This window comes from Corapipo altera, unplaced genomic scaffold (assembly GCF_003945725.1).
Source record: "Corapipo altera isolate COAL_440 unplaced genomic scaffold, ASM394572v1 0, whole genome shotgun sequence".
In the NCBI taxonomy this organism is placed as follows: Eukaryota; Metazoa; Chordata; class Aves; order Passeriformes; family Pipridae; genus Corapipo; species Corapipo altera.
The window spans coordinates 28,141,110-28,154,434 of NW_020884872.1; the positions used below are offsets into that span (position 1 = coordinate 28,141,110).

The 13,325-nt window shown below is 40.9% G+C and overlaps 1 protein-coding gene across 3 annotated transcripts in view; it reads left to right on the forward strand.

The window, feature by feature from the left end:
• Nucleotides 1-13,325, forward strand: part of FHL2 (four and a half LIM domains 2) — a 60,241-nt gene that overhangs the window by 19,870 nt on the left and 27,046 nt on the right. The window lies entirely within an intron of this gene.

The window sequence follows — 13,325 nt, forward strand, 5'->3', positions numbered from 1 at the left end:
TGCTCCACAGCACTGGTGAGATGAGTTTCATAAGTTATCCCAAAGGTAGCGTGTCCCACCAGAGAGTGAAGACTTTTAGAGGGATCCCAGTGGGAGATGGCAGCTGCCTTCACCGGTCCTTTGCTCCACTTGGTCTGTTTATCCAAGACCTTTCTGCTAAGCTAAGCTGATGTGCCTCCACAGTAAATTGTGGAATAAAGAAATTGTGTGCAAAACTAATATGTTTTATAGAGTAGTCTCACTTCCCCATGCTAGAAATTTTCTCATGTCCTCAAATTCTTTGTCTATCATCCAAGCCTCAGGCTAAAACAATGAAAATAAGAAGATCATTCTGCTTGGACACTTAGTGTAAAAGTAATGCCACTGGTGTATTGACAGTGTTTCCTTTTAAAAACAAGAAGCAGAAGCTGCATTCCAATCATGTACTGCAAAACATTAGGTTTTTTAAAAAAACCTATGTTGACCAGAGGTCTTTAGCTCGAATAAAATGCAGGGATATAAACAATAATGAAGTGATTTTTCACTGGATTTGAATTTAAAAGTGAAATTAAACAAAAAGATCCAAAAGCTATTTACAAAGTGAACTCATTCTAAAGGCAGTCTTTCCAACAATAATACTTTGTTCTTACCTAGCATCTGAAAATATGATTAATGGATGAATAACTTTACTTTTTCCCTTCCAAACAGCAAGCCATCAGAACAAGGCAGACCTTTGACTGCAGCTGGCAAGAGGCTGGGAGGGGGCAGACTCATTCAAACGCTTCTGTAATAGAGAAAATGTAAAAGGCTATTTTATAAGGAAGAAAACCAGAGAAGAAAGTGAATGTGAATACTAACTAGGGGGTGAAATCCTGGCCCCACAGATATCAGTAGGAGTTTTCCCAGAAACATCCACTAATTTTAGCAAAACTCAGATCTATTTCTTTTCCTTCTAATCTACTTGTGTAGATTTGTACCACCAATGTGTGGTTTAATATTTTTTCTTACCATTTTTCCTTTTTTTTTTTGTGGCTCTGTACTGTCTAACCAAAGCACAGACACTCTGACACAATTGTTTTTCAGTGAGATGAATTATTACTGACTGCAATATTTGATCTTCAGCATTATGTCACAGTGTACAGTTTCATGCTGATAAATCTCAGGCTGTTTCAACAATGTTCATCATCTAACACTGATTAGCCTTGAGAAGCATAGGTCATATTACACAAAATCCTAGTTTTTCTAAAAGCAGTTGGAGCAATTTTGCCTGATTTTGCTCAACTCCCTCTGACAAACATGGAAGGAAGACTACCACAAACATTTCAAAGGGATCCATCAACTTCATAAAACTCAAAATATTTCTGCTGCAGGTTGATTTATGGGCTACTGTTAAGACATACCACCAAGAATAGTGAAACTGAAAGAGATGGAAGAAAAAATAGTTTCCCTCAGTCTCACTTCTTATTTTCAGTAGTTTTTTTTTACGAAGCCAGTTTTACAGGTTCTCTTTTGTATTTTTTTTTCTGCTATGTCTGTGGAACTTCCATACCACAACAAACTAGAGGAAAACTCTCCTTTAAAAAAGGAAAATAAGTGTACTATGAAACCACTTTATCATGAGAATAGAATGGGCACTTATATGGGGACAGAAGTTGTTTCATACATTTCATAAACAAAGCTAGTGGGCTTCCAGATCACCATATTCCCTGTCAAGCTTAATAGATTTTCACCAAAGCCTCCCTAGAAATTTGCATGCTTTCTGTAGGAGGGAAATAGAGAGCATTGACCAGTGCTCCTTTCTGGTAGTCTGTGGCTAGGGAAGCAAAGCCCAGCACTCACAGAGATTACCATACGAAACTAGAAATACCTGCAATCCACAGATGCCACTACACAGAAACCCACTATTCAGTTACTTAGCCCATATTTTAAATGCTGGGTAACCTAATTTCCTATGCATGATTTCCATTGCAACACATTCCACAGCCTCCAGTGTTGAGTGTAGAAGGCAGCAGGACACTCAAGGGTTAGAACACTAATTATAATATGAAGAGAGAGATACAACATGGCACTTTTGGTGCAGAACAACAGAATAAACTCTGCTGTACAACTACACTGCGTAAGCCCCGACCCAGGAATTTGTGTGAGCACAGGTTAAACACATCGTGTGTTATGCACTTGTATGACCTGCATTTCACATTAAGTATTTCTTCTCTCAACATCTTAACATCTTTTTAGGACAGAAAAAATAGCACATTTTCCTAATTCAGAAAGGAGAAGTAAGGGCCAGATCTGAGGGCAGACTCAGGTGCTGAAGTGTGTTTCAGATTGGCAGACGGAGACCAAACTCAGGACTGCAGTGACCCAGGACTCCAAGGAATAAGTCTTGGAGAGACACTCTCGCCTTTCTTCCTTTCATGTGCCTTGAAGACCCTCTAGCCAGCATAAGTGATGTGTCCAGTTCTACTCAATTAAACATCAAGGACTATAGTGGCTGAATTCAGGTATGGAATTCTGCCTGGACATACATGCCATGATTTAGCTGTCCAAAGTCAGGTATTCATCTGAATTAGACAGCTGGATTCCCTCTAAATTCAATGGGGAAAAGAAAAGCACACTTATGGGGTAATTCATGTTATCTGCAACAGGTGTCTAACAAATCACTCTTCACAAACACCTCTCTTTCTCCATCCACTGTAGCAGGATCGTGGGTGGCTTGTTTGGGTCAGCTAATATTTGGTCAGTTAAAATAAGGTGAGATGGTTGCCAGGTTATTTGCAAAGGTTACACAAAGCATTTTATTGATCAAGGAACAGATTTGTTGATCAGCAAACTCTCCTTTCCACTTTTATGAACCATGATGCTTAGCGATGTAGACTCTCTATAATAAGAACCGGGTCATGCTTACTTCTCATCTTTCTCCTTGGTAATTATTACTTCTTGTATCAATATTCCTGTATATTGATGTGTTTTGGGGTACTGTCTGGAGATTCATGAGATGAACCAAGGCTACCCTGATGCTATAGGAATTCTTGAAAGTCTGCTTCCAGGTCCAGCCTGGGACTCAGAACACAGACAAAGCAAATCAGATGAATGGAAAGTGTTTCTGGTGGAAACAACTACCCATATAGGAAGTGGAAATATTTTGTGAGGAATTTTTCTTCATTTGGTGGGGCTGTAACAGAGAGTGATAGTGTGCAGAAATGACTTTGCCATCTCAAAATGAAAGGGTGTGAAAGAGTTTGTTCACTTTGGACCACCTTCTGTAGTGTTTTGGTTAGCACAAACTACAGGTATTAGATGCAATTGGGGAAGTCAAAGGGACCAGAGGAATGGGTGATGGGGCCACCCTGAGAAGATCACCCTGCCATTGGCACAAGGAGTTTGCAGTGTGCAAGGGCAGTTTGTTCATCCACCTTTTCTTCTCAGCAGCTCTCACTTTGTTTCCAGTGGCAAGACGAAGACACAGGGGTGGTGTGTCTGGGCCACCCACTCCTACCGCTATGAGCAGCTTGTATGTTGGGCATCACCTGTGGCCATGCATGGTCTTTGCTTTGTCCTAGGCTTTTCTCCCCTCATTATCATTACTTCTTACTGGAGTCTGCCACTCCTCGTAGTTGACTGCTTTTGGCAATGGTTCCCTAATTTGTTGAATGAGAGAAGTTGAGTTGATGTGGACCTTGCACATGAAGGGCATGGGGGCATCCAGATTATCATGCCTGGAAGTTTGCTGGTGACACCAAGCTGAGTGGTGAGTTTGACACACACCTGAAGGACAGGATGCCATCCATAGGGACCTGGGCAAATTCAAGAAGAGGGCCAATGGGAATTTCAGGAGATTTAACAAGACCAAGTACAAGGTACTGCACCTGGATGCATCTGCCAGTATCAATACAGGCTGGGGGTGAGCAGATCAAGAGCAGCCCTGCTGAGAAGGACTTTGGGGTGCTGGTGGGTGAGAGGCTGGACATGACCTGGCAATGTGGGCTTGCAGCCCAGAAAGTTGACCACGTCCTGGGCTGCATCAAAAGCAGTGTAACCAGCAGGTCAAGGGAGATGATTCTGTCCCTCTTCTCTGCTCTGGTGAGACACCACCTGGAGCACTGCAGCCAGCTCTGGGGGCCCCAGCACAGGAAATACATGGATCTGTTGGAGCGAGCCCAGTGGAGTGCCACCAAGATGATTAGAGGGCTGGAGCTCCTCTGCTGTGAGGAAAGGCTGAGAGAATTGGAATTGTTAAGCCTGGAGAAAAGAAGGCTTTGGGGTGACTTAACTGTGGCCTTCCAGTACCTGAAGGGAGCCTACAAGAAATGTGGAGAGGAACTTTTTGCAAGGGCATGTAGTGACAGGACAGGGTAGAATTGCTTCAAACTGAGAGTGGTTTAGATTAGATGTTAGGAAGAAATTCTTTACTATGAGGGGGATGAGATACAGGAACAGGTTGCCCAGTTGTAGATAACCTCACTGAGAGTGTTGAAGGCCAAGTTGGATGGGGCTCTGAGCAACTTGGTCTAGTGGAAGGTGGCCTCGCCCACGGCTGAGGGCTTGGAACAAGATGATCTTTTAGGTCCTTTCCAACCCAAAACATTCTGTGATTCTATGTTCTATGATTTGTGACCAGAATCTTATCTTGGATACCTGCTCAAGTACCTACAGCCATGCCTCCTTTCTGCCTTTTCCCTGTGTTTACTAATGCAAAGGTAGGGTGGATATGCAGCTTACTAAAGGAAATGGCAGATAGCTCTGGGTCCGAGGCATACTCACACAGAAAGCCATCAGGAGAAGCAGAGTGAGCATGTCTGTAGAAGTGCTGTAGGCAACCAAGCAGACCAGTGTGCCTTCCTCATGTCTTCCTCTACCCTCCCCTGCAAGTTAAGTTCCTGCTGCCAGCCAGTGTTGTGTCTGCTGCCAAACAAGCCAGCTCCTTCTGCACATTTTTTTCTGGACATCCAAGTCCTAGAAACCCCCTGTTGCAAATGAGGGGGTCTAGATTCCTGGAAATCCTTCTGGATATAAGGAAGAGTCAGCATCACTGTGGGCAAGCCCTTCAGGGATCAGCCAGCCAAATGGGCACTGCTCAGCCATTTAAAGCATTTGCATTATAGCAACCCAGCAAGGACTCACTAGACTTTATGGTTAAACATTAGGGATAAAAAAAAGGACTAGCACTGCTTCATAATGTGGTTCTGACTCCTCTCTAACGATTCAGAAAAATTACTTATCTTCCAGCATGAGACACATTATATCCAAGACAAGCCATTGTTACAAGTTTTTATTTAATTTTACTCAAAACATTTGAATTTCATTCACATTAAGACAGCAACTCCACTAGACAGCCATGTGGATACAAACTTGGCAGGGACAAACAAAATCCATAAGTCTATCAGACTGACAATGGATGGTATATTTTTTCAGCTCTATGGGAAGTGTTAAATATGAAATTCACATCAGCAACCAAATGATTACTTTAATCCTATTATTTAAAGGGCATGAGCAGTTATAGGGTTCAAAGTAAGCACAGGCCAAAGAGGATCAACAGCAAGGACTCTACTTCAGAGTGCACAATCTAAGCTCAATATTCAATCATAATATATGTCTGAGCCTACGTCTCAGACCCTCTCGTTTATCTGTAGTATATACAAACAGTAGTTGAGAAGAAAAATAATTGTTGCCATACAGAAGGATCTTTCTGCCAAATAGGATGTCCCCAGTTGTATTTATTCAGATTGGAGAGGGGGACTGTTTCTACTTACATCAAAATATTATGAGTCTGAAGTGATCTGGGAAGTGATTTGCAACTATCTGTATGTTTTTGAATGCTAGGCAAGTTGAAGGGTTTGAGGAATGACAGGGCCAACAGATAACCAGTCCTTGAGGAAGAGATGGCTGTAACAGAAAAGGTTAAATGATCTTTTTTTTTTTTTGTTCCTGTGTTCACTGTGAGGAACTTGGAAAGCTTCCTTCAGTGGAATGCTTCCTTATGGGGATCATCAGAGGATCTATTTCAAGCTGAAGCATCTGTAGAAGAGGTATGGAACAAATTAAAAAAATGAATAGGAAGAAAATGTTAGAACCAGATGGTGCTCACCCAACAGATCTAAAGGGACTGAAGGATGAATTAGCTGAAATAATAGCAGTGCATGGCCTTTTATTTAAAACAGACTTAAAACTGAGCACCTGAATGTATCCAATACAGTGTCAGCCTTTTTAAATGGTTCCAGGAGAAACCAGAAGAAATAGAGCCTGGTAAGACAGATAAATTTAGTAGAAATCACTATGCAGGATAGAGTAGATGTGTAAATATGATACATTGGAGAAATTCAATACAGTTCAGTAAGGAGAAATCACGCTCTGCAAATCCATTGTGTTCCTGTAAGATAATAAGCAGCATGGAGATACAGGAGACCTTTGGTTGACAGCGTCTGCTTATTTGTCCTTTTCCATGTACTCAATAAGGGCCCTCACCATACACCCTTAAAAACACTTAGTAACATGGTAAGAGGGAAAATATTTGCATGTATTACATAAAATCAATTGAAAGATAAACAGGTAGGTTTTACAGTAAAAAGATTAATAGTGGAAATTCTTCTAAGACTGAGGAAAAAAAAGGATCTTAGGCAACAGGATGAGTGGGCACTGGAACAGCATCTTAAACTGAACGTAGATAACCATAAAGCAGTGAACGTGGGGGAAAATCTAACTTTAGCTATAAAGTAATAATTCTGAGATGTCTACCTGGGTGTAAAATTTAGAGGTTATACAAGTTTACAAAAAAAACCCCAAACAAACGCAAACTAGTCAAAAGCAGCCAAAAAGCAAACTGAATGTTAAAGTTTAAGCCACATAATCTAAAAAAGTAAATAGTCATATTGGAAAAAGTTTGAGGAGGAATGATGAAACACAGGGAGTAGCTTTCATACAGACTGAATAGGTAGACTGGTACTCCTCAGCCTAGGAGAGAGATGGCTGAGGGGAGTTATGATAAAAATAGACAAAGACATGAACAGCCTGTAGCACATGAATAAAGATCAGTTGCTCATTATCTCTCCAAAGGTAAGACCTAGGAGGCCTTAGACAAAACTAGTGGGTAATATGCTTGAAATTAACACAAGGAAGATGGTTTTTCAACAACACAGAATAGGGCTACCTGTAGCAGAAATCTGTGAATTTCCTTACAGGGAATCAGGAGGGAACTGTGCAAGTGATATCACTTCATGAAAGTGATATTCAGTATGATTACTGCCTCCAGGTTGAGAAATCCCCAATCCAAAAGTTCTTGTAGACTGGCATAATATTGTGAAGAAATATCATTACATTCTCTTCTCACATTCTTCCCAAGACATTTTTGAGTCCCCAAGAGCAGCATAACAAATTGGAGGAGCCCTTCTGTTCAATGATTCTCATATTGCCACGGTGTGATCTGAATAACTACAAATTACAGGTTGTGCCTGGCACTATTAATCCTTTACAGGCATGAAAACTTTACTCTGAACCAACCTCCTTCATCCCCTCTTTCTCTCCCTCCTTCATTTTACATCCCTGTTTGACCAAAAAAACTTATGCTCATTTGACTTCGAAGGTTGTGGAACCCTAATGTTAATCCTTACAGGCAAATCAGACAAAGATTTGCCAGGGATGAGTTAGACATTTTCACTTCTGTCTCGGAAGTTACTTAGGTAGTTTCTTGAGGTGTCTGCCAACTGCTCACTTTCTCAAACCTATCTTTTCTCAGAAGCTCCCATAAAGTGGCTGTTTCAAGAGGGTCATAACAGATATCAGGAATTGAGACAGAAAAAGTGCTAAGGTGAGTAGAAGGAAATTATTCACACAGAAGTAACATTTTGGAGAAGCCATGAGCAATGGGGCAGTGGGAGGGGGAGGATTATGGAAAGGGGATTTCACCTAAAACACTGAAGGGTTCTGCTGGGAACACCACAGGGAATATGAGCTAATTTGTATAGAATAACAAGTCTCTCATCCTATGAGAAACACAGAGTGATTAGTTGTTTTTAACAATCACAGTGTGTTTGTTTCATCTGTCTGGAACAGGCAATGATAAATCATGAGTTTACTGAAATTAATAAATCCGAAATTAAGGGTTAGTATTTGCCAATTCAGAAGACCAGCAATTACTGCAGCCTCTGAAGCAATTTGACATTCCAGGTTCCATGTGGATGGGTAGGAAACCCAAAATACTCTGCTTATCTGCCATATTCAGGCCCCACATAACAGTCAAGTTAAATCCAGACGAAAGGGAAGAAGCAACAGCTTCTCGGCATAGGTCTCCCCATTATCATCATTTAGTCAACATTCCTAAAGACTGATTGCTCACCTCTTGTTGGAGGTTGTCTCTCTCTGTTCCAAAGTGGTTCCAAAGACATGCCACCAAAGTCCCTGTCCCTGGTTACAGATGAACATACTATGGAGCTGAGGGGTTTAAAGAACACTTAGAATCCAAAGAATTGTGCAGATGGCAAAGATCTAAATGCTTCACTCTACTTTCCTTAAAAGTAGAGGCACCATCTGTTCCTCTGTGAGGGGAAAGAAGGAAAAAGAATGGTAGAGAAAGTAGGGGGGGAAATTGTTGTTTTCCACTCTCTTTGTTACAGCTCTTCCTTATTTCTTCTTCACTCAGTCAGCAGCCTGGTGAGGGCTGTTCAGGGTGGCTGCCTTACATGGTACAGACAGCTACTGCTTGGGGAATTTTTTGATGGGCTGCCTTTATCCTGCAATGGATTTTATGGCTTTTCTTTAATCCATGAGGACGTGGGATGGATCTTCTGATGATGCCTCTTGTCCAGTGAAGGACCTGTCAGTCCTGTAACAAGTTGCCTCAGCTTTCCAAGCTGTTGAAAACCTAACTATTAACAAGAAGGATTTTCCTTAGCAGATATCGGTTCCTTTAAACCCTGCATTGTTCCTTGAGGCTTCCTTGGGTGTGTTGTCTGCTCCTTTGAAGCACCACTACTCTTCGTCTCTGTGATCATGTTCCTCTGCTCATCAGTGTCAACAGCTGTTTGTCTGTTCAGCTGGGAGAGGGGAAAGCAGCAGGGACACAGCTGCCTGGGTCATCCATTGCAAACCCTCTCCAGATCTCACTTGTCCACAGAGAAAGGGGCATAGGAGCAATTACAGTGACACTGCCAGACCACATATTGACCAATGTCTCACTGCCACGTTCACCTTGGGACACCTCTTTTGGGGGATAGATTTCTCTGACTGAAACTAGGGCTAGCTCCATAGAAGGTCCAGACTAAATTTGAAAACTGAATGAAATATTTGTCCAAACTGACCATAATGGTCTAAAATGCTTTCAGCTCCATCCCATATCACTCTATTACAGAAACACACTTGAGTATGAGTCTGTATCATCTGTGTTATAACATAGCATTACATTATCATTCTAAAGATAACTTTTCCCATACATAATCAAAAGATCTTCGAAGCTACTGAGCCATAGCATTTAAATTACTGAAGAAAATCTTTTAACACTGTATGTGAAAACTACTCAAACATATTAAGAAAGAAAACATGGAAACACTTTTTTTCCAGATCAGATTGGAGTTTCTAAAACACTAATCTTTTCACATTGATTCAGGCTAAACATCCTCCCAAAAATCAAATAAGTCTTGCATCATCCCAAAGCAGAAAGACTTTCACTATCTGCCGTGACAGTGGTGGTTTTAATGGATTGTCCAAGGATGTCTGTAATTCCTCCATCAGAATCTGTAAAACCCTGATATTTCTTGCTTGCTGAGTATTTCTGCTTGAGGATCAAGTTACCCAGGGGGTGAAAAGAAGATCAAAATATTACAAAAAGCTTTGTTACCAGGAGTCTGAATTGAGAAAGAAAAATGTTGAAAATACCTTTTTATCCATTGCATATTCCTCATATACTTGGGGAAAACTATATATCTGTGAACATCTTATGAGAATGAAATTTCAGGAAGATTTAATATTGCCTGGCTGTTATTTTAGGTTTAATGAACTAAAATGCAATCTCTGCACAAGTCTATACTACTTCCTAAGTCATCATCATGTCTAGGCTTTGCGAACGAAGATTTGGGAAGGGCTCTACCCGTGTTTGTTACAAGCACGCTGGTGGCTAAAAAGGCCAATACGAGATAGACAAGTCCAGTTGCAAAAGGCACAGCAGAAAGACTCCTTAGGTGGTACATTCTGCAAGGCACGATTCTTTCTGCGTTGTCTTTTCTCCTAAGCAGTAGTGCCAAAAATAGCAGTTCTCCTAAATGCATACTCTCATATTCAAACTAAACTTGTGTTACACAGGTTCAGGCATCAGAAAGGGATTAGTTGAATTCCGATAAAGTAAATTAACAGTTTCCAGGATAAACTGGTGGTGTGAAGAATCAGCCAGTAGCTTAGCCACTTTATAAGTGTAGATTTCCACCTCCTCTGCTCTCTCAGAGACATTATATTTCTCCGTGTCTCAAACTGGTGGAAATAGAAATATTCCGCTTCTAGCTGTCCCTTTCCACTATTTTCCTTTGTTCACTCTTTTCAGCCAGAAAAGAAGATAAGAGCTGAAATGATAGTTATTCCAGCATCAACTCAGTTGCTGAAATGAGACTTATGAATGGTTAGTAAAATCATTGAGAAGTCCTGCTATGAAAATTATACTTTTTCCATCTTTTTTTCCCATATGTGAGGTACAGCATCCTACATATAGAATTAAAGCTGCTAAACACACATACCACTGAAGAACAAGCAATATATGCTACATAAGTGCTATATACATGAGGAAAATATGAACTATATGATGTGTTTCTAATTCACAGGATTGTACTGAATGGTACTTGCACTTCCACCTTTAAATTTAACACACTATTGGAAACGCTGCCCCCTGTTTTTATTGAATTGTCTCCTCTGAAGCCTTGAAGATGCCTGATCTGTGCGGGGTTAATCAGAGAACCAATGAAGTAAAAATAAAATTTTATATATATATATATATATATATATAAAGAAGTGGGTGACATAATACATTTGCCAGTGAAAAAAGCCCCTGCCCTTTCCTTCCCATATCCCTGACAATTAAGAATATTTGGGTTTCTCCCACCCACCCATCTCCATTGGATTTGATTCTTGTGGGAAATTGGTGGGGGATGGTATGCTGCCAATCACTGATGAATATTTACTTGTGAGATAAAATGTGGAGTGAGCAGCTTTGGAACTCCTGAAGAAGGATAAGAGGTCAGAGGTTCCCTTTACCTTCCCTAGTAGTATTGGATGGAGTCCATATATCTCATCATGGGATGAAGGAAGGTGCTGCCTGGTAACTCTCCCTCATTCCATTCACAACTCCACGCAGTCTCGATGTGGCTGCTGAGAGTTAAGTCCCATAGTGAGCCCATAGATCATTGGGTTTTAAATTGGCAGAAGCTCCTCTGCTTTCAAGGAGTCAGAGATATTAGATTAAATCAGAAAAAAATTATTTTCCTGAAGTCAACCCATGACCTGCAACAGTTAAACTAAACCATTTCAGCTGAAGCCAGTATATATTTTAACTTGTAATTGTGGAATACTCTCGTCTTCTATGTGTACAGGTCATATCAAAAAATTTCTGTCAGAGTTGCTGCAGTAGCTGTCAGTGGAGAGACAGAGATGTGAAAATACCATGGAAATTGAAAAAATAACTAACACATTCAGAATATTTAATTTATTTAGAAGCATTGGAAATAAACTTATTCAAATAGCCTAAATCTAATTGCCATCAAGGCCCTTTTTTCTTCTTTATACACATTTTTAAACCAGAGCTGAGGTAAGAACTGCAACTAAGATGGAAATAAATTACTATTATTATTGTCGCTGCGCAATAGTTGACTCTAAAAGAAAGAAAATTCATGATGATGATGATGATGATAATGATGCACTAACTAGTCCTTTGCAAATTTGTCAACAACTCATATAGAATTTTGGCTGTCCTGAGTTTTATATTTAGAGACAGTGAAACTAAAGAACAGAAAGATGCAATGTCTTGTCCAAGGGCACCCAGCAAGTCAGTGATGGGGCTAGAAACCCAACCAGTAGCTCTCCCAACATATAGGTGCAGCTCCAGTGGAGCTCGAGGGTTCACTGAAAATTGCTCACTGTCTGGTTTAATTCATCTTCCACTGCCAGTGCAAATGCAAGGGACGAGTCAGGGACTCCCCATGTGGCTGGGTAGTGCAGCAGCTTTGATTAAAATGAGATTTAATTGCCATGGCATCCTTAATCCTATACGCCCATGGTCAGTCCTCCAGGGCATGATGCCTCTGTTTCGAAAATGCAACGGCAAAGGCTGAATCTACTGACAAACAGACCCATGGGCATTGCTAGTCATCAAAGTTACTCACATCTATTAAGGAGATTTGGCTTCTGATAGAAAAACTAGGAATTGCCCTTCTCCACCATTTTATTCTGTCTGTGCTTTTCTAGATTTGGAGTATTACTGAGACCAACCATATACATTTCATCCTCATTCCAAATCTGATTACCATTTGGGTGCACAAGAGAACAGCAAGTACAGGTCATAGTTCTGGTATATATTTGTTTTGCAGGAAAAACTCTTAGCTAATCCATGTATACATCTCTGCCACTGCCCAGACACGTGTCAGGACCTGGTGTCCAACACAAAAGGACACCGGACTACTTTGCATCTTCTGGATGCCAAACAACAACAACACTGTCTCTGGCTAATGTCCTTTATATTTTTGTCCTTCTGATTTCCTTTAAGGTTGAAAGCATTCAAATTAAAGCACCTCCCTTTGGCAAGCACCAGTCATTACTGAAGAATTACCCTGAAATGCCACTCCACCCTACCCCTCAATCTACAGAGCAGATACCTCCCATGTGCTTCTGATCCAAATTCTTCCCTCTGGGAGGTTTCCCAGGACCCTCACTGTTTTGATTAACAGGATGTGTTTCTGGTAGGACGGCTGATAGATGAAATTGGATTTTGTAGCAGAAAAATTAGTTCCTGGTTATAGGAGGATTAATCGTTCCCCTCTCCTTAACATGTGCCCACTGGCAGGGCTCTCCACTGGATACTGAGCATGTGCTGAGACAATCTGTTCCTTTGGCTTTCTCTTACACAAAGAGGTTTTTTCGTTTCGTTAATTTTCTTCTCTTTCCTTCTGATTACGGGGGAACTTGGAAAGAAAGAAGGGTGAAGAAAAAGTAGAATGGGCTCTGAATGCTCGTAAAGAAACACCTGCACTCTTACCCCTCATAAAAACATGCACTGCTCCATGAAGGAGAAGAGACACAGCTTGCTTCACTCTTCTTTGGACAAGACACTAAGTCACAGCAGGCAAAATGACCAAAGGAAATAAAGCCTGGTACCAATTTCA